This window comes from Schistocerca nitens, chromosome 8 (assembly GCF_023898315.1).
Source record: "Schistocerca nitens isolate TAMUIC-IGC-003100 chromosome 8, iqSchNite1.1, whole genome shotgun sequence".
Lineage (NCBI taxonomy): Eukaryota > Metazoa > Arthropoda > Insecta > Orthoptera > Acrididae > Schistocerca > Schistocerca nitens.
Genome location: NC_064621.1, coordinates 460084708 through 460104386, shown reverse-complemented (window position 1 = coordinate 460104386; position 19679 = coordinate 460084708).

Sequence of the window (19679 nt, the reverse complement as noted above, 5' to 3'; positions counted from 1 at the left end):
GTTAGTGCTTTGCAAGCGCACTATCTGTTATGTTTCATCTGCACTGTTTTACGTGAATTCCACCATTTCGATGCTTCAGTAAGAAACACATGGGATTCTTATATTTCTAATTGCCTCTATATCTAGGTCTACACTGATAATCGTAACGAACAATAACAGTGAATAATATTAAAAACTATGAAGTGTTTGGTAAAGGATACGTTACTTTGTATTGTGTCGTATATTAAGACTTCTTCGCGTATTATTCACCCACGAACCATAGGGAGAATAACTGCTGTTACGCATCCGTGCGAGCGTTATTTGCATGATTTCGTCTACACGATCTCTTCGTGGAGACTGAAGGATATTGAAATACGCTTCCCTAACATTTTTGAACTGATTCTTCCTAGACGACTCTTTCTTCAAACGTTTACCAGCGAGTTACACACACTTTCTTAAGCCCGACATGACTGTGAGCATTCGCACCTTCCTTTTATTTCTTTTTAGGATTCCGTACGTCAGTCGGTAAAACCGGAACCCCCTACGCGATCACTTTTTGTCTGTCCGTCTGCCTGTCTGTCTGTCCGACTGTTGAAAATCCTTTTTCTGACGAACGGGCAGAACTATCAAGTTAGATTTTCTGTCACTTACTAAGGACTACAATCAATTGACGGTGGAAAACATACGAGCTTGTAAGGTAATACAATCAAAAGATGCGGCCATTTATGTTACACATGTTGATTCTCGCAAACTCACTGACAAAACCTACAATGTACTTCTGTGCGGTCTATAATCATTAAATTTTGCAAGAATCAAGACATCACTGTGCAACTAAAAGAAAAGTGCAAAAACTGTGGATTTGTAATTTTACCAGACTAAAATAATTGTCTTTTATTATCAGAGTGTCTCTGCGTCCATCTGTTAAGCCCCGTTTTCCCCCAGGAACGATTATACGTATCAGGTTGAAGTTTACTAAGATCTATACTCCCTTGGAGGTGTAATAAATGTAAGCTTCTAAGAAAGATATAGCCATTTACGTCACGTATTATGATACTCAGATACACACTCATTAAAACCTATAGCATACTTCACGTTCACATACACTCCTGGAAATTGAAATAAGAACACCGTGAATTCATTGTCCCAGGAAGGGGAAACTTTATTGACACATTCCTGGGGTCAGATACATCACATGATCACACTGACAGAACCACAGGCACATAGACACAGGCAACAGAGCATGCACAATGTCGGCACTAGTACAGTGTATATCCACCTTTCGCTGCAATGCAGGCTGCTATTCTCCCATGAAGACGATCGTAGAGATGCTGGATGTAGTCCTGTGGAACGGCTTGCCATGCCATTTCCACCTGGCGCCTCAGTTGGACCAGCGTTCGTGCTGGACGTGCAGACCGCGTGAGACGACGCTTCATCCAGTCCCAAACATGCTCAATGGGGGACAGATCCGGAGATCTTGCTGGCCAGGGTAGTTGACTTACACCTTCTAGAGCACGTTGGGTGGCACGGGATACATGCGGACGTGCATTGTCCTGTTGGAACAGCAAGTTCCCTTGCCGGTCTAGGAATGGTAGAACGATGGGTTCGATGACGGTTTGGATGTACCGTGCACTATTCAGTGTCCCCTCGACGATCACCAGTGGTGTACGGCCAGTGTAGGAGATCGCTCCCCACACCATGATGCCGGGTGTTGGCCCTGTGTGCCTCGGTCGTATGCAGTCCTGATTGTGGCGCTCACCTGCACGGCGCCAAACACGCATACGACCATCATTGGCACCAACGCAGAAGCGACTCTCATCGCTGAAGACGACACGTCTCCATTCGTCCCTCCATTCACGCCTGTCGCGACACCACTGGAGGCGGGCTGCACGATGTTGGGGCGTGAGCGGAAGACGGCCTAACGGTGTGCGGGACCGTAGCCCAGCTTCATAGAGACGGTTGCGAATGGTCCTCGCCGATACCCCAGGAGCAACAGTGTCCCTAATTTGCTGGGAAGTGGCGGTGCGGTCCCCTACGGCACTGCGTAGGATCCTACGGTCTTGGCGTGCATCCGTGCGTCGCTGCGGTCCGGTCCCAGGTCGACGGGCACGTGCACCTTCCGCCGACCACTGGCGACAACATCGATGTACTGTGGAGACCTCACGCCCCACGTGTTGACCAATTCGGCGGTACGTCCACCCGGCCTCCCGCATGCCCACTATACGCCCTCGCTCAAAGTCCGTCAACTGCACATACGGTTCACGTCCACGCTGTCGCGGCATGCTACCAGTGTTAAAGGCTGCGATGGAGCTCCGTATGCCACGGCAAACTGGCTGACACTGACGGCGGCGGTGCACAAATGCTGCGCAGCTAGCGCCATTCGACGGCCAACACCGCGGTTCCTGGTGTGTCCGCTGTGCCGTGCGTGTGATCATTTCTTGTACAGCCCTCTCGCAGTGTCCGGAGCAAGTATGGTGGGTCTGACACACCGGTGTCAATGTGTTCTTTTTTCCATTTCCAGGAGTGTAGAATCATGAAATTTGGCAGGAAGCGAGGTTTTACAGTACATGCAAAGAATAAAAAATCAGAAAATTATTAATTTGTAATTATATCAGACAAGAAAAATACTTCTTCTGTTATTTGTTATCCGACTTTACACTTGAAATTAAAACGTTCTTGGAACCCCTGGGACCGATATTTTGCGAGCATCGATGCCGGTAAGAGGCAGAAATCATCGAAATTTTCGATTCCCGGAATGGATGAACTGTCTACATAAATAATGAAGTCTGTACGGAACCCTAAGCGCGCGAGTTCTTCTCACACCTGGCCAGTTTTCTGATATGTTGTACACGTATAGAGAAAGTTTTGAAAAAGATAATCGAAAAATAAGGCGAGTAAAAGCTTGTGTTGTCACAGAAGATTACGAACTATCGCAGCAGTTTGTGCATGTGTATCACAACGACATCTTCAATGCATTACACACCTTCGGAGGGAGTGTTTGGGTACATAGAGCGCTACAGAATACGTACAGAACCACAATGACACCAGCTCAGCGGAGTGTACTAGTAAGAGTCTCTAGAGCTTTAGGTACTACATCGCTGAAGCATTGTTTTGATTCTTGGAGTATGTTGTCGGTTTAACTGTAAGGCTGCAACGCTCTGGTTACGGTGACGAAATCAAAATAGGATGTGTCACACTGAAGGTTCTAGAAACACGGAGAAAGGCAGTCTAAGATTAAAGAGTAGCAACGTGATTGGGACGAACGTATTAACTGGCATAATCCTCGATATCAGAGAGATACTACAACTAAATCACTTTATCCAGAGCCTGTTCGCCGGCCGCGGTGGTCTCGCGGTTCTAGGCGCGCAGTCCGGAACCGTGCGACTGCTACGGTCGCAGGTTCGAATCCTGCCTCGGGCATGGATGTGTGTGATGTCCTTAGGTTAGTTAGGTTTAAGTAGTTCTAAGTTCTAGGGGACTGATGACCACAGCAGTTGAGTCCCATAGTGCTCAGAGCCATTTGAACCATTTGAACCTGTTCATCTCATCAGCAGTTATAGCCCCTATCCGCAATATGTGTAAAATTGGTTAACTATAGTGATACAGGGAAGCGGAAGGGCCGCGTTGAGAGGTCAGTGTCTTTTAATATGTCATTTAACATGTTTGATGTTTTACTGTACAATAATTTTAGAATCATCACTGAATAAACATTAAATCACACACCAGATTAGCAAATAAAAACAAATTGTTAATAACAGACAGAGGCTTGTTCAATAAAGGCAGTATGCAATTGAATGACAAGAATAATTAAGAATCAAGGTGGTAGAACAAATCAGAAAAAATCAAAGGAACAATAACCTTAAAATTAAAAAAGTGACAGCACATTTTCATGAAAAAAAATTCGCAAAGAATATACAATATTTATAATAAGCTCAAAGCAAATGGGAGCAGAGGGCCAAATGAAATAAAATGCACACAAAAGTTTCTCTAGTTAATCGCGCCCACAACCCCTGCTAAATTACAGAATGCCAAGGAATCAGCGTTGCCACTAAGCCTAATTTAACCCATGACAATGTCATTACCAAAATGCACAAGCACCACTAATCACAAATGCAATCTGATTGACGGTCCGAAATCATCATGTACTGTGTTCTCAGAAGCAGGCGCAATCAGTTACTCACAGTTAAGTTACCAGCAGTTTGATAACTGTATAGTCAACGTTTGTCTAGAGTAACGACCCATATAACGCATTTCGAAGGGAAAAGGAAACCCACACAGTCGTTGTTGTAATGCGGGAACGGAGCGATTTATATTATGTACAAAGGGCATATTCATTAGCTTTAGGTCCAAGGGAAGGCTAAGTATGTAACTTGTTAGCGTGACGCTGTGGTTATAGTATCCCTTGCATAACAAAACAGCTCGAGGCAAAACTGGCTCCGAGGCGATTGAGGTGCACCACGGGTCATGGATGACAGGGGGGAACGACTGCTGAGGAGTTGAGTGCGGGCCAATAGACGTTCAAGTGCTGAGTATATGACCGCCCAGGTGAACCAAGAGACTACGAACAGTGTCCCCTCAACGACCGTTCAGCGAACGTTGCTGCGTATGGGCTTCTCCGTGCAACTGAGCTGACTTCTGTTCATCAGCGACGAAGGCTGGAATTTGCACCCCAATACCGTAATGGGACGTCCACTAGTGGTGACAGATGGTCTTCTCAGAAGACTCAAGTTTTATGTTCCATTGGATATATGGCGGTTGACACGTACACGTCTGAATACAAACACCCTGCAACGATCGTCGGAAGGGTCCAGGTAGGAGGGCAATGCGTGGGTGATCTCGTCATCCTGGAAGAACAATCGATCAACAAAAGTATGCATCTAGCTCTGTGGACCATGTCCACCGCTACATGCAGTTTGCATTTCCTCGGCACGATGGCATCTACCAGCAGGATAATGTTTCGCGTCACACAGCTCGTAGTGTACGTGTGTTGGTTCGAAGAGCACCAGGACGAGTATATCGCACTCCCCTGTGCACCAAACTCCGTCGATTTAAACCAAATCGAGAATCAATACGACCACCTCGATTTAGCTGTTCGTGTCACGGATCCTCAACAGAGAAACCCAGTGCAGCTGTCCACGGCAGTGGAGACGACATTGCTCCACATTCCTGTAGGTAGCTTCAAGAAACTTACAGACCTCGAAACCAGGCAGAAAATTCAAAGAAGTTTGGAAGTTTGTGTTAAGATCTGTGGGACCAAACTGCTAAGGTCATCGGTCCCTAAGCTTACACACTACTTAATCTGACTTAAACTAACTTACGCTCAAGACAACACACACACCAATACCCAAAGGAGGACTCGAACCTCCGACGGGAAAATCCAAAGAGATTCTGGTCGTACGTAAAGTATGGTAGCGGCAAAACACAATCAATGCCTTCTCTACGCGATAGTAATGGAAATACTATAGGCGACAGTGCTGCCAAAGCAGAGTTACTAAACACAGCCTTCCGAAATTCCTTCACCAAAGAAGCCGAAGTAAATATTCGAGAATTAGAATCAAAAATAGCTGCCAACATGAGTAACTTACATGTAGATATCCTCGGAGTAGGATCACTTAATAAAAGCAAGTCTTCCGGTCCAGACTACATACCAATTAGATTCATTTCACAGTATGCTGATGCAAAAGCTCCATATTTAACAATCATATACAACCGCTCCGTCGACGAAAGATCCGTTCGCAATGACTGGAAAGTTGTACAGGTCACACCAATACTCAAGAAAGGAAGTAGGAGTTATACGCTACATTACAAACCCATATCATTACGTCGATATGTAGCAGGATTGTGGATCATATATTGTGTACGAACATTATGAATTACATCGTACAGAACGGTTTATTGACACAAAGACTACACGGATTTAGAAAACGTCGTTTATGTGAAACACAAGTAGCTCTTTATTTATACGAAGTTTCAGTGATGTTGTCAAGGGATTTAAAATTGATTCCGTATTTCTAGATTTCCAGGAAGCTTTTGACACAGTACCATACAAGCGGCTTGTAGTGAAATCGCGTGCTCATGGAATATAGTCTCAGTTATGTGGCTGGATTCGTGATTTCTTGTCAGAGAGATCACGGTTCGTAGTACTTGACGAAAATTCATCGAGTGAAACATAAGCGATTTCTGCCGTTCCGCAAGGTAGTGTTATAGCCTCTGCTGTTCCATATCTACACAAACGATTTCGGAGACAATCCAAGCAGCCGTCTTAGGTTGTTTGCAGATGATGCTGTCGTTCGTCGTCTAGTAAACTCATCAGTAGATCAAAACAAATTGGAAAACTATTTATAAATGATATCTGTATGATGCGAAAATTGGCAATTGACACTACATAATGTGGGGTGGTCCACATGAGTGCGAAAGGAAATCCGTTAGACTTCGGTTATCCTATAAATACCGTAAATTTAACTTAATGCCTAGGAGTTACAGTAACGGATAACTTAAATTGGAAAGAGCACATAGAAAATGTTTTGGGGAAGGTAAACCAAAGACTGCGTTTTATTGGCGAAACACTTAGAAAATGCAGCAGATCTACTAAGGAGACTGCCAACACTGTGCTTGTCCGTCCTCTTTTGGAGTACTGCTGCGCGTTATGGGATTCTTACGAGGCACGAGATGTTGAAAGAATGGCAGCTAGTTTTGTATTATCGCGAAATAGGGGACAGAGTGTCACTCACATGATACATGATTTGGGGTGGACATCATTGAAACAAGGCGTTTCTTATTGTGTCGGGATCTCCCCACGAAATATCAATGACCAACTTTCTCCTCCGAATGCGAAAATATTTTGTTGGCGCCCATCTGCGTAGGGGGAAACTGTCATCATAACAACATAAGGAAAATCAAAACTCGCACGGAAACATATAGGTGTTCGTTTTTTACGCGCGCTGTTCGAGATTTGAATAGTAGAGGGTTATGGCGAAGGTGGCTCGATGAATCCTCTGCCAGGAAATTAAGTGTGAATTGCGGAGTATCCATGTAGATGTAGATGGAGACGCTCTACATGCACGTCTTGCAGCAGTCCGCGCTGGCAAAGGTGTTAGTCAGGGTTTTGACAGGCGGTCTCATTAATGTGACTGAATAGTGTACACAATGGAGCGTAGAGTACTCAGACTTAATAACTTCCGAGCATGTGGTACTAGTTTGTCTATTTGTGGCAGATCTTTTAGAGATTTTTATAACTTTGTATAATTTACAGGTAGTAGTTAAGTATAATAAAATAAGCTAACATACGCTACTGCGACGAAATCTTGCATGGAAGTTACAGAGCTATATTTCTGAGATTCTGCATCCAGTTGAACACATTGAGGACCTCAGTTCTGGATCTCAAAGAAAGCTGTCTGAGATCCGAAAAATAAAGTTCGGATATATTAACGAGGCATGGAAAATGTATCGAAAAGGCAGGTTAGACATCATAGGAAGAGGAAGTTATTCATCGAGGACGAAACTGAGTCTGACTGTGTTGATAGGGACGACAAAGGATATCTTGTATTAAAAACAGAGGTTAACTTTCCTGTGGCAGACTTGCGAACAAAATAAGCCAGAAATAATAGATCACATCTCTTCCGTATTTTTTTAATAAATGCTGCAGCGGGGCAACCAAGCGACAATTCACATAGGTGTGCAAAATCTATGAAACTGAGAACACAGCATCAGGCTTTAGAGAAAATGTCTTTCATACATTACAGAAGATATCAAGGGTAAATAAGCGTTGAGAATATTGCTCCAATCAGCTCAACAGCTCATGAATTCAGGTTCCTAACAAGAATAATATGCAGAAGAATGAAGAAGAGAATTGAGAACCTGTCAGATGACGATCACTTTCGAGAAAGCAATTCTGATATTGCGCTAGGTTATGGAAAAAATATTAATGAAAAATCAATGTACCTTCATGATAAATGTGGAACTAGAAAAAGAGTTGGACCATGTACAATTGTGAAAGACTAAATTCTGAGAAAAATAACAGTTATCTATAGGGAAAGACGGGTAACGTACAGTAAGTACAAGAACGAAGGGAGAACAATAAGAATGGACCACCAAGAACGTTCAGATTTAAAAGCATCTAAGACAGGGATGCAGTTTTCGCTGCTACTGTTCAGTCTACATATCGAAGAAGCAGTGGTAGAAATAAAGCAGAGTTTCAAGAATTTGTTTAAAAATCAGGGAGAAAAGATATCAACGGTAAGATCAAATGATATTACTTCCTCACTGAGAGCTGCGAAGACTTACAGGACGTACTGAATCGAATGAACAGTCTGTTGAGCACACACTCTGGGTTGAGAAGAAAGGCCGGCCGCGGTGGCCGTGCGGTTCTAGGCGCTGCAGTCCGGAACCGCGGGACTGCTACGGTCGCAGGTTCGAATCCTGCCTCGGGCATGGATGTGTATGATGTCCTTAGGTTAGTTAGGTTTAAGTAGTTCTAAGTTCTAGGGGACTGATGACCTAAGATGTTAAGTCCCATAGTGCTCAGAGCCATTTGAACCATTTGAGAAGAAAGACAGAAGTACTGGATAGAAGCGGTTGTATATGATTGTTAAGTATGGAGCTTTTGCGTGAGCATACTCTGAAATAAACCTAATTGGTATGCAGTCTGGACCGGAAGACTTGCTTTTATTAAGTGATTTAAGTTGCTTCACTACTCCGAGGATATATACATGTAAGTTACTCATGATGGCAGCTGTTTTTATTCGAGTTCTCTAATATTTACTTCGTCTTCTTTGGTGAAGGAATTCCGGAAGTCTGTGTTTCTTAACTCTGCTTTGGCGGCACTGTCATCTATAGTATTTCCATTACTACCGCGAAGAGAAGGCATTGATTGTGTTTTGCCACTAGCATAGTTCACATATAACCAGAATCTCTTTGGATTTTCCGGTCGAAGGTTCGAGTCCTCCCTTGGGCATTGATGTGTGTGTAGTTTAAGTCAGATTAAGTGGTATGTAAGCCTACGGGACCGATGACCTCAGCAGTTTGGTCCCATAATTGAGATTAGCGAAAAAGTTAACTTCAAAATTGGTGGCCAAGAAGTAGGTGAAGTGAAAGAATTCTGCTATGACAGAATACTGCTACTTTTGAAGCAAAATAAAATGACAGCACTTTAAACACTAACCTTTTTCTTGGGCCTTAATTGGCGTGAGTAATTTGAAGAATGTACGTTTGGAGCACAGCATTGTATGCCAGTGAACCATGGAGAATGAGATAAGCAAAAAAGAGGAGAATTGAAGTGACTGAGGTGCACTGCTATAGAACGTTGGTGAAAATAGTTGAAATGATAAGATCAGGACTGAGGAAATAGTCCGCAGTGCCGGCGAAGAGAGGAAAATACGAAAATGATGACAATAAGAAGAGACCGGACAGCATGATAAGGCATGTCAGGAAAAAACGTTATGGTTACTAGAGGGAAACGCAGTGTGCAAAAATTATAGGGTTGTAGGGGAAAGAGACTGGAATATAATCAACAATTTATTCAGAATTGAGGATGGAGTGAGCAAGTGCTCTCTGAGATGAAGAGTTAAGAAAAAGGGAAATCAGGGACTGAGATTAGTTATCAAGATATCGTCAAAAAAGTAAATCCATTAAAAAGGCTAGGAGAGTTTTTTTCTAGAGAATGTGTGATCGTAATTTGTTTTCAATATGATTAACATAGATGAATTATGCGCAAAATTTATACCGATTGCAAATCTTTCTCTGGGGAAGTATGTACCGGGTAAGTGAATTAAAGACAGAAAACACCCACCGCTATTTCATAAGAAAATTCGGAACATGCTGAGGAAACAGAGATAGTTGCACTCTCGGTTCAGAAAGAACAAAAAAATGTCGCAGGCCAAAGTTATCAATAATTCGTGCTACTGGGAAGAGATCGATGCATGAACTATACAAGTTCCACCGTCACACGTTATCGAAAGGTCTTGCCGAGAATCTGAGAAAATTCTGGTTCTACATAAAATAACAACCGGTTGAAGTCTTCTATTCAACAATTCGTCGATCATCCTGGCGTGGCAACACAAGAGAACTCAAGGAAAGCTGAAGTTCTAAATCTCGTGTTTAAAAACTGATTCATTCAGCAGGATCGTAGAGGCATAGCATCGTTTGATCGTCCTGTATGACCTATTAATAGGCATCCCTGGCCCTGAAAAGAGGTAAAAAACAAATAAGAGGCCAGGTAAGGATGATACCCCATTAAGGTTTTGCTGAGAGAGTATTCTACGGCACTGAACTCTTACTTAGCTTGCTTTTGTCGCGAATTTCTTGCCCAGCCCAAGTCCCAAGCGACTGGAGAAAAGCGCAGATGTATGTAAGAAGAGTATTCGTAAACGACTGGACCCCAGAACTACAGACCCGTTACGTTAACATCGGCATGCTGCAGAATTCTTGATGTTCGAATGTGATAAATTTCCTCGAGACAGAAACGTTTCTGTCCACAAATTAGCACCGATGTAGAAAGAATCGCTAATGCGAAACTCAGCATGTCGATTCCTCGCAATACATCCAATGAAACATGAGTAAAAGGGCAACAGGCAGATTCTAGATTTCCGGAAAACGTTTGCACAATGTCCCAATGCAGACTGATAACGTAGGTCTGAGCAAAAGGAATACGTTCTCAGATATCAGAGTGTTTCGAAGAGTTTCTAAGTAACAGAACGTTTCATGGACGATGATTGTTCATCAGAAACAAGAGTATCGTTAGAAGGGTCCCAAGCCAATATGAGAGGACTGCTCTTGATCTCTGCAGGGAATTTCCATGATGATGTTACAAACTTTCAGATATGATGGGTAAATGTATCAAATTGTGGTAAGGACTCTGGTTCGGAAACGACAGATTCGAAAGTTATAAGCGAAAATCCTGATTCGTCTGAAAGTAGACGTCTATGATTTCCAGCATATTTCGGGAGAAGGTGTAGCATGGTTCAAAACACGGAAGAAGTCCCGTAAACAAGGGCTCTAAAGTGCATACCTTAAGAACTATGAACACTATTTTTGTCTTTGCTACAGTGAAACGTACATATACGATTTGACGGATAGGGAGAGCAGCCATTTGCAACTGTTTATTGATGATGCCGTAGTATACGGGAAAGTACCGTTGCGGTAAGTCTATAGGAGAATACAGGGTGTGTGTTTGTTTGTCGTAAGTTCCTAGGGGACCAAACTGCTGAGGTCACCGGTCCCTAGTCGCACATACTACTTAATCGAACTTAAACTAACTTACGGTAAGGACAACACCCACAGCCGTGCCCAAGGGAGGACTCGTACCTCCGACAGGGGATACAGGATCACCTACAAAAGGAGGCTGTAACGCCGGAAATGCTTATCCTCCTATTTCCATCTATTGTACTACAGATTTTTCCTTATTTTGTTACCTGAAGATATGACATTTCTGTGTCTTTATATATTGTAATTGTTTTACTATTTGTGTATATGTATATTTAAGCATTTATGTCGATGTATAATTGGTTTGTTTTGTAAATATTATTTGTATTTTTACGCTGGGTCTTGCCTAGGGAAAACTATGCTATCGAACGAATACATCGATAGGTCGTGTGGAGAACCAAAGTGTTTAGGATCTTTGGTAGGGTGAACTCTGCCGCGTGGAGCGCGGACAGAGCAGAGGAGTCTGGCTGGAGTGGTGCAGTGGAGCAGGTGTGTTGTGTGAAGCTCCCGCGAGTTGCCGCGCTTTCGGGGTTTGGCAGCATGTAATTGCGCTCGACTTGCGATGATAGTTTCTGACATGGTGTCGCGGACGGGAAGCATTAGCTGGCGCACATCAAGAGCCCGTTTCGTCTGGTGACCGTGTCGAGAAGAAGGCGCGCCAACATCCAGCTTCTGCAACAGCGACGGCCGACAATGAGTGACTGTCGCCACCTCCTCGATCGACGGCTTCAAACCTTCAATCAACGAACAAGGAAGACCGGAAGCACGTAAAGTTTTAGAACTGTATGGCAGACCTCAGCTTTTCAAACTTTTAAAATTGTTGCATCACAAAATTACAGCAACTTAGCATGAACGTTTGTTGCTCCTTGTCCCAATTGCATTACCAAGCAGGGTCCCTCCCTTTTCCGGAATGAACCCGAGTGTCGTTGAAATTCAAACGCCAGCATCATTCGATTTCACTGCTTTAATTTCAAAGTTCAGTTAAGGTATTCATAGCTGGCTACAATATTTAGATTACACAAGCACAAATTAAGAGTGCGAGTTTTGTTACCGTATTTTAGCTTACCTGTGACTGCAGCTCAGCATGGTACGTACTAAATTTTACTACTGTTAATTGTTCAGAATAATTTAATTCAAGTTCAAAGTTAAATCTCTTATTTCTAAATTGCGTAGATTCAAGTAGCTTTTGAAATGATTGTTGAGGTAGTCCAAGACTAACCGTATTTTACTGAATTTCGATGTGCTTCAGAAAGAAAGCTCACTATTAACTTCAGTCACTAAATTAACTTTCGATTTTCCGGTTTTATTAATTCAAATGGTTCAAATGGCTCTGAGCACGATGGGACTCAACTGCTGAGATCATTAGTCCCATAGAACTTAGAACTACTTAAACCTAACTAACCTAAGGACATCACAAACATCCATGCCCGAGGCAGGATTCGAACCTGCGACCGTAGCGGTCTTGCGGTTCCAGGGTGCAGCGCCTTTAACCGCACGGCCACTTCGGCCGGCTTTTATTAATTCTCTTGCTAAATTAAGTCAGAGTGTAGCGAAATTTATTACTTCTGACAAACTTTCAGTTTTCACACTACATGTGTCAACCTTCAGTTGCCACGCTTCTAGTGCTAATTATATGTGTAATAACCTTTCTTTTTTCAGTTACTATAGTAATTGTCCTTAGGACTGGCGACCGTAATTTCCCCCAAATCTCAAATATCTAATTACCCCTAGTTAATTGTTAACGTAACGGCCGCACATTTACTTTCTTTATTAACTTTACCCCTTTTCAAAATTAATTTCCACCAGTTTCATTAGCATTTTTCCTTTCATTTAGATGTAACCCTTTCCTCCCTCTTTACCGACAAATTAACTTCGGTGACGATTGCTTTTCCCAAATTTCATTAGGTACACGCGGTTTAATTTTTCACTGTCATTAAGGTCGATAAGTGAGGGGGAGGTTACAAGCCCACAACGTTGGGATCGCAGATTTACTTAAAACTTTTTACATCTTTAGTAGACCATTAAAACAACATAATGTCCAAGTTGTAAGGTTCATTACTCTGACAATTCAAAGAAAACCGCAAGAGAAGTTTAACGCATCTATTATGTCGCTTATGTATCTATGCGTAGGTTCCGGTTTTTAGCACCCACGGTTGTCAAGTGATTAGTGTCAGAGCTTCGTAAGACGAACATGGACGAAGCGACGGTTCGACTCACACTCAATCTTAATCATTAATCTATTTTTTTCATCACATGTCATATTAACTTATATGAAATCTGAGAGATAATATAATCAAACAAACCACGTGTTTCTGCATGAAGTTTCAATTTATGTTTTACATGTATGCGTGACAAATACCATCTTGCAACGTGTGCCGTCAGGAGCACACACGACGAATAATTGTACGTTACTCTTGTGGTCTGGCACATTGTGACCTGCTACATCACTGATTGTGAATAACGTCGTTCGCATAATTATTTATTGAGGTTTGAGTTGGGGTGTCCAAGCACAGAGACCTTCAAAATTTCATTACAAATAGTAGTCAAATAATATATGAAATTCACTACAACTTAATGAACATGGACGTGTTTTTTTTTCATTGTATTACCTCTCAAATGTATTAAATAAATAATGTGACCAGTGATGAAAAAAATGTAGGTTAAAAAAATAAGTGTTAGCGGGCCTCGAACCATCGTCTCGTCTACGACCCTCTTGCAACGCGCGAACAGTAACCAATTTTTTTTTTAAGTTGAAAATTTTCGTCGTTATCGTTCGTTGCATTTGGTCGGGGTGGACATCACAAAACACCCGTTCAAGTTCATCGTGGATCCTTTCACTTAGTTTTTTATCCCTCCGACCAAAACGCTGCGTTACTGTACCAGCAGACTACAAAGATTGATTGTAACGGGTGCCTTCGCACAGATATATCAGTTATATAACAGACTCGTAAAACTTCTATTCCGATTTCCCCGAAATTGCCAGATTAGTGAACCTTACTACTTCCACATTATGTTGTGTTAATGGCCCGTTAGAGCTGTAAAAAATTGTGAAGAAGATCCGTGATCCCAATGTTGTACCTTCCCCTTGTTAGAGTTTCTCTTTTGTGTGATGAATGGCAGCTTGCTGTAAATGTAGAAAAACGGTAGCTAATATAGTTGTTTAGGCAATCTTGTAATGTTCGAGCACTGTTATTAATGGTGCGGTGCTTGACGGACTCACGTAGGGTAAATATATAGGTGTAGCGTTGCAAAACAGTAAGAAATGTAACGGCCACATAAAGTCGGTTGTAGGGAAGGTATGGTGGACTTCGTCCTATTGGCAGACTTCAAGGAATGTGTAGTTCGTATAAAAAGCACACTGCATACTAAATACTTGTGCGACCCATTATTGAGTACTACTAGAGTGTTTGCGATCGCCACCAGGTTGGATTAAAGAAGACATAAAAGCAATTAAAAGGTGTGCTGCTAGATTTGTTACCGGTAGGTCCGATCAAAATGGTTCAAATGGTTCTGAGCACTAGGGGACTTAACTGCTGAGGTCATCATTCCCCTAGAAATTAGAACTACTTAAACCTAACTAACCTAAGGACATCACTCACATCCATGCCCGAGGCAGGATTCGAACCTGCGGCCATAGCGGTGGCGCGGTTCCAGACTGGAGCGCCTAGAACCGCTCGGTCAACCCTTTCGGCGGTCCGATCAACGTACGACTGGTAGGATGGTGTTCGGTGAACTCAAATGGGAATCCGTGGAAGGAAGAAGGCATTATTTTCGCGAAATATGTTTGAGAATGATCCGAGAACAGGCATTTGCGACTGACTGCACAGCTACTTTAGCGCCACCTACGTATGTTGCGCTTAAGAAACTCGAAAACAAGTTAATTAGGGCTCGTAACGATGCATATGGACATTTATTTTTCGGTCGCTCCGTTTGCGAGTGGAACAGGAAAGGCATGACTTGTAGCGGTAAAAATTACCCTCCGCCATAAACCGTATGTTGGCTTGCAGATCATAGGTGTAGATACAGCTGATGGTTTACAAGGCGATAGTATTAGTAGTGTGTAGAAACGAATATCAGAACTAGAATCGCAGCAACAGACATGGACTTGTTAAGACCCCAGTAGAGCCTAATCATATCGAATAGATTAGATACTGTGTAGTTAATTAGGTCAAGATGCATGACAAGGAACTGGCATCTCTAGAAAGAAAGAATGTAAATAAGTTAATATAAGATTACACTACTTGAATTGGAGACAGGGGAAAATTGAAAGTCGGATTGGGAAAGGCTATTACTTGCGCAACTTTTGAGGACACATCCTGGCATTTGGACTAAATGTTTCAGGAAAGCCACATAAAACGTAAATCCAGATGAGTGGACGCGAATTTGAACCACTGTCCTCACAGCCGCCCGGGGTGGCCGAGCGGTTCTAGGCACTACCGTCTGGAACCGCGTGACCGCTACGGTCGCAGGTTCGAATCCTGTCTCGGGCATGGATGTGCGTGATGTTCTTAGGTTATTTAGGTTTAAGCAGTTCTAAGTTCTAGGGGGCTGATGGCCTCAGCAGTTAAGTCCCATAGTGCTCAGAGCCATTTGAACCATTTGAACCACTGTCCTCACGATGCCGTGTTCTGTGTATTAACCACAGCGCACCCTCATTCGGTGACGTACGTTCAAGACGCTGTAGTACAGGTCTAACGTAGTGTAGGATGGATGGTGAGTACCCATACACCTACGGTTATGATGTCAAAAGTGGTTCAAATTGCTCTAAGCACTGGGACTTGGTTATTCATTGTCTAAGAAAAGGGACTGCATCCATTGTTGTGAGTTCAAAGTTGTATGTAGCATGAGTTTATAGCTGTAAGAGCAAAATATAACGTTCAGTTCCTGATGGGAAAGCTACTAAAAATTACTGTAGCAGTGACGACACTATCTGTGTTAGTAACACTGAAATTAATTTGTTGATAAATGTTGACAGATTACGGTTTTCCCTTATGCCTAGCCTGTCATTGTTTCGCCACTGTTAATTGATTTCAGCAGTCACTGTAAATAATAAAAGTTAGTCCTAAGTTGTGAGTCCTTTTTTTGTGTCATCACTCTTCTGACTGGCTTGACACGGCCCACATCCTGCAGTAACCTCATTTGAAACAATCAAACTGCGTCTTCAGTTATTTGTTGCATGTATTCCCATTTCACTTTTGCCCTACAGTTTTAACCTCTACAGCTGTCTCTAGCACCGTGAAAGTTATTCCCTGATGTCACTGTGGTATCGATAGTTGCGATGCCACAGTGCAGGTTGACACTACGACAGCGCAGGGTCTTCGCCAACAGCGCCCTCTAGCCCCTCTAGCCGACGCAGTGCAGCTCTACGAGCGCCGGTCCACTTTCGGCCCAGTTCATGAAGAGCAGGCGGCCGAGAACCATCGCTTTAGCTTAGCTTGCTATTGAGGCTTTCTTATCTGGACTTTGGATGCACACCTACGTGCTCATCACCTAAAGTTATGTAATACGTTTGCAAATGTTTAAACTATAGTAAAACCACTTTTACTTTACTTGCAGTACCGAAAGCCCCACGTGCCGCCTTCCAGACGGGATACAAAAGCCATAACACACCTTCTATTATCCAGTCCTTTCTTATTGTCAGTGTTTTATATACGTTCCTTTTTTCACCGACTCTGTGGAGAATCTTACCAGTCCATCTAATTACTGCCATCCTTTATAGCATCGGGTCTCAAATGCTTCGATTCTCTTTGTTTCGGTTTTCCCATATTCGCAAATAATTCTTCCTCAAATTAAAGTAAATGTTTGTTACTAGTAGACTTTTTTGCCCAGAAATGTCCTTTATATCAGTACTGGTCTGCTTGTTATATTCTCTTGGATTCGTAAGTCATATGTTACTTTACTTCCAAGCTAGCAGAATTCCTCCACTTTGTCTAGTTCGTGGTCACCAGCTCTGACATTAAGTTGTTCGCCGGTTTCGTTTCTGAGGCCCCTCATTAGTACTATCTTCGGTTTACCATCAATCCACATTCTATAGTCATTAGACCTCTCATTTCATTCAACAGGTCCTCGAATTATTTGTTGCTTTCACTGGACATAGGTATGCCATCAGCGAACCTTATCTTTTAAATTGTTCATCTTGATTTTTTATTCCACTCTTGAACTATTCTGTTATTTCCATTATTGTCTCTTCGATGTACAGTTGAGAAGTAGGGGCGAAGGCTAAAATCCTGTCTTGCACACTTTTTAATTTGAACACTTCATTCCAGGCCCATTATCCTTATTGTTCCCGCTTGGTTCTTTTATATACTGCTTATTCCTCGTCTTTCCCTAACGCTAACTCCTATTCCTTTTCAGAACTTTGAACACATTGCATTATTTTACATTGTTTAATGGTTATTCTTATCGACGGCTGAAAGCAAGGGGAAACTACGGCCGTAATTTTTCCCGAGGGCATGCAGCTTTACTGTATGATTAAATGATGATGGCGTCCTCTTGGGTAAAATATTCCGGAGGTAAAATAGTCCCCCATTCGGATCTCCGGGCGGGGACTACTCAAGAGGATGTCGTTATCAGGAGAAAGAAAACTGGCGTTCTACGGATCGGAGCGTGGAATGTCAGGTCCCTTAATCGGGCAGGTAGGTTAGAAAATTTGAAAAAGGAAATGGATAGGTTAAGGTTAGATATAGTGGGAATTAGTGAAGTTCGGTGGTAGGAGGAACAAGACTTCTGGTCAGGTGACTGCAGGGTTATAAACACAAAGTCAAATAGGGGTAATGCAGGAGTAGGTTTAATAATGAATAGGAAAATAGGAACGCGGCTAAGCTACTACAAACAGCTTAGTGAACGCATTATTGTGGCCAAGATAGATACGAAGCCCACACCTACTACAGTAGTACAAGTTTATATGCCAACTAGCTCTGCAGATGACGAAGAAATTGAAGAAATGTATGATGAAATAAAAGAAATTATTCAGGTAGTGAAGGGAGACGAAAATTTAATAGTCATGGGTGACTGGAATTCGAGTGTAGGAAAAGGGTGAGAAGGAAACGTAGTAGGTGAATATGGATTGGGGCTAAGAAATGAAAGCCGCCTGGTAGAATTTTGCACAGAGCATAACTTAATCATAGCTAACTCTTGGTTTAAGAATCATGATAGAAGGTTGTATACATGGAAGAACCCTGGAGATACTAAAAGGTATCAGATAGATTATATAATGGTAAGACAGAGATTTAGGAACCAGGTTTTAAATTGTAAGATACTTCCAGGGGCAGATGTGGACTCTGACCACAATCGATTGGTTATGACCTGTATATTAAAACTGAAGAAACAGCAAAAAGGTGGGAATTTAAGGAGATGGGACCTGGATAAACTGAAAGAACCAGAGGTTGTACAGAGTCTCAGGGTGAGCATAAAAGAACAATTGACAGAAATGGGGGAAAGAAATACAGTAGAAGAAGAATGGGTAGCTTTGAGGGATGAAGTAGTGAAGGCAGCAGAGGATCAAGTAGGTAAAAAGAGGAGGGCTAGTAGAAATCCTTGGGTAACAGAAGAAATATTGAATTTAATTGATGAAAGGAGAAAATATAAAAATGCAGTAAATGGAGCAGCAAAAAGGAATACAAACGTCTCAAAAATGAGATCGACAGGAGGCGCAAAATGGCTAAGCAGGGATGGCTAGAGGACAAATGTAAGGATGTAGAGGCATATCTCACTAGGGGTAAGATAGATACTGCCTACAGGAAAATTAAAAAGACCTTTGGAGATAAGAGAAACACTTGTATGAACATCAAGAGCTCAGATGGAAACCCAGTTCAAAGCAAAGAAGGGAAGCAGAAAGGTGGAAGGAGTATATGGAGGATCTATACAAGGGCGATGATCTTGAGGACAGTATTATAGAAATGGAAAAGAATGTAAATGAAGATAAAAAAGGAGATATGATACTGCGTGAAGAGTTCAGAGCACTGAAAGACCTGAGTCGAAACAAGGCCCCGGGAGTAGACAACATTCCATTAGAACTACTGACAACCTTGGGAGACCCAGGCCTAACAAAACTCTACAATCTAGTGAGCAAGAAGTATGAGACAGGCGAAATAACCTCAGACTTCAAGAAGAATATAATAATTCCAATCCCAAAGAAAGCAGCTGTTGACAGATGTGAAAATTACCGAACTTTCAGTTTAATAAGCCACGGCTGCAAAATACTAACGCGAATTCTTTACAGACGAATGGAAAAACTGGTAGAAGCCGACCTCGGGGAAGATCAGTTCGGATTCCGTAGGAATGTTGGAGCACGTGAGGCAATACTGACCTTACGACGTATCTTAGAAAATAGATTAAGGAAAGGCAAACCTACGTTTCTAGCATCTGTAGACTTAGAGAAAGGTTTTGACAATGTTGACTGGATTACTCTCTTTCAAATTCTAAAGGTGGCAGGGGTAAAATACAGGGAGCGAAAGGCTATTTACAATTTGTACAGAAACCAGATGGCAGTCATAAGAGTCGAG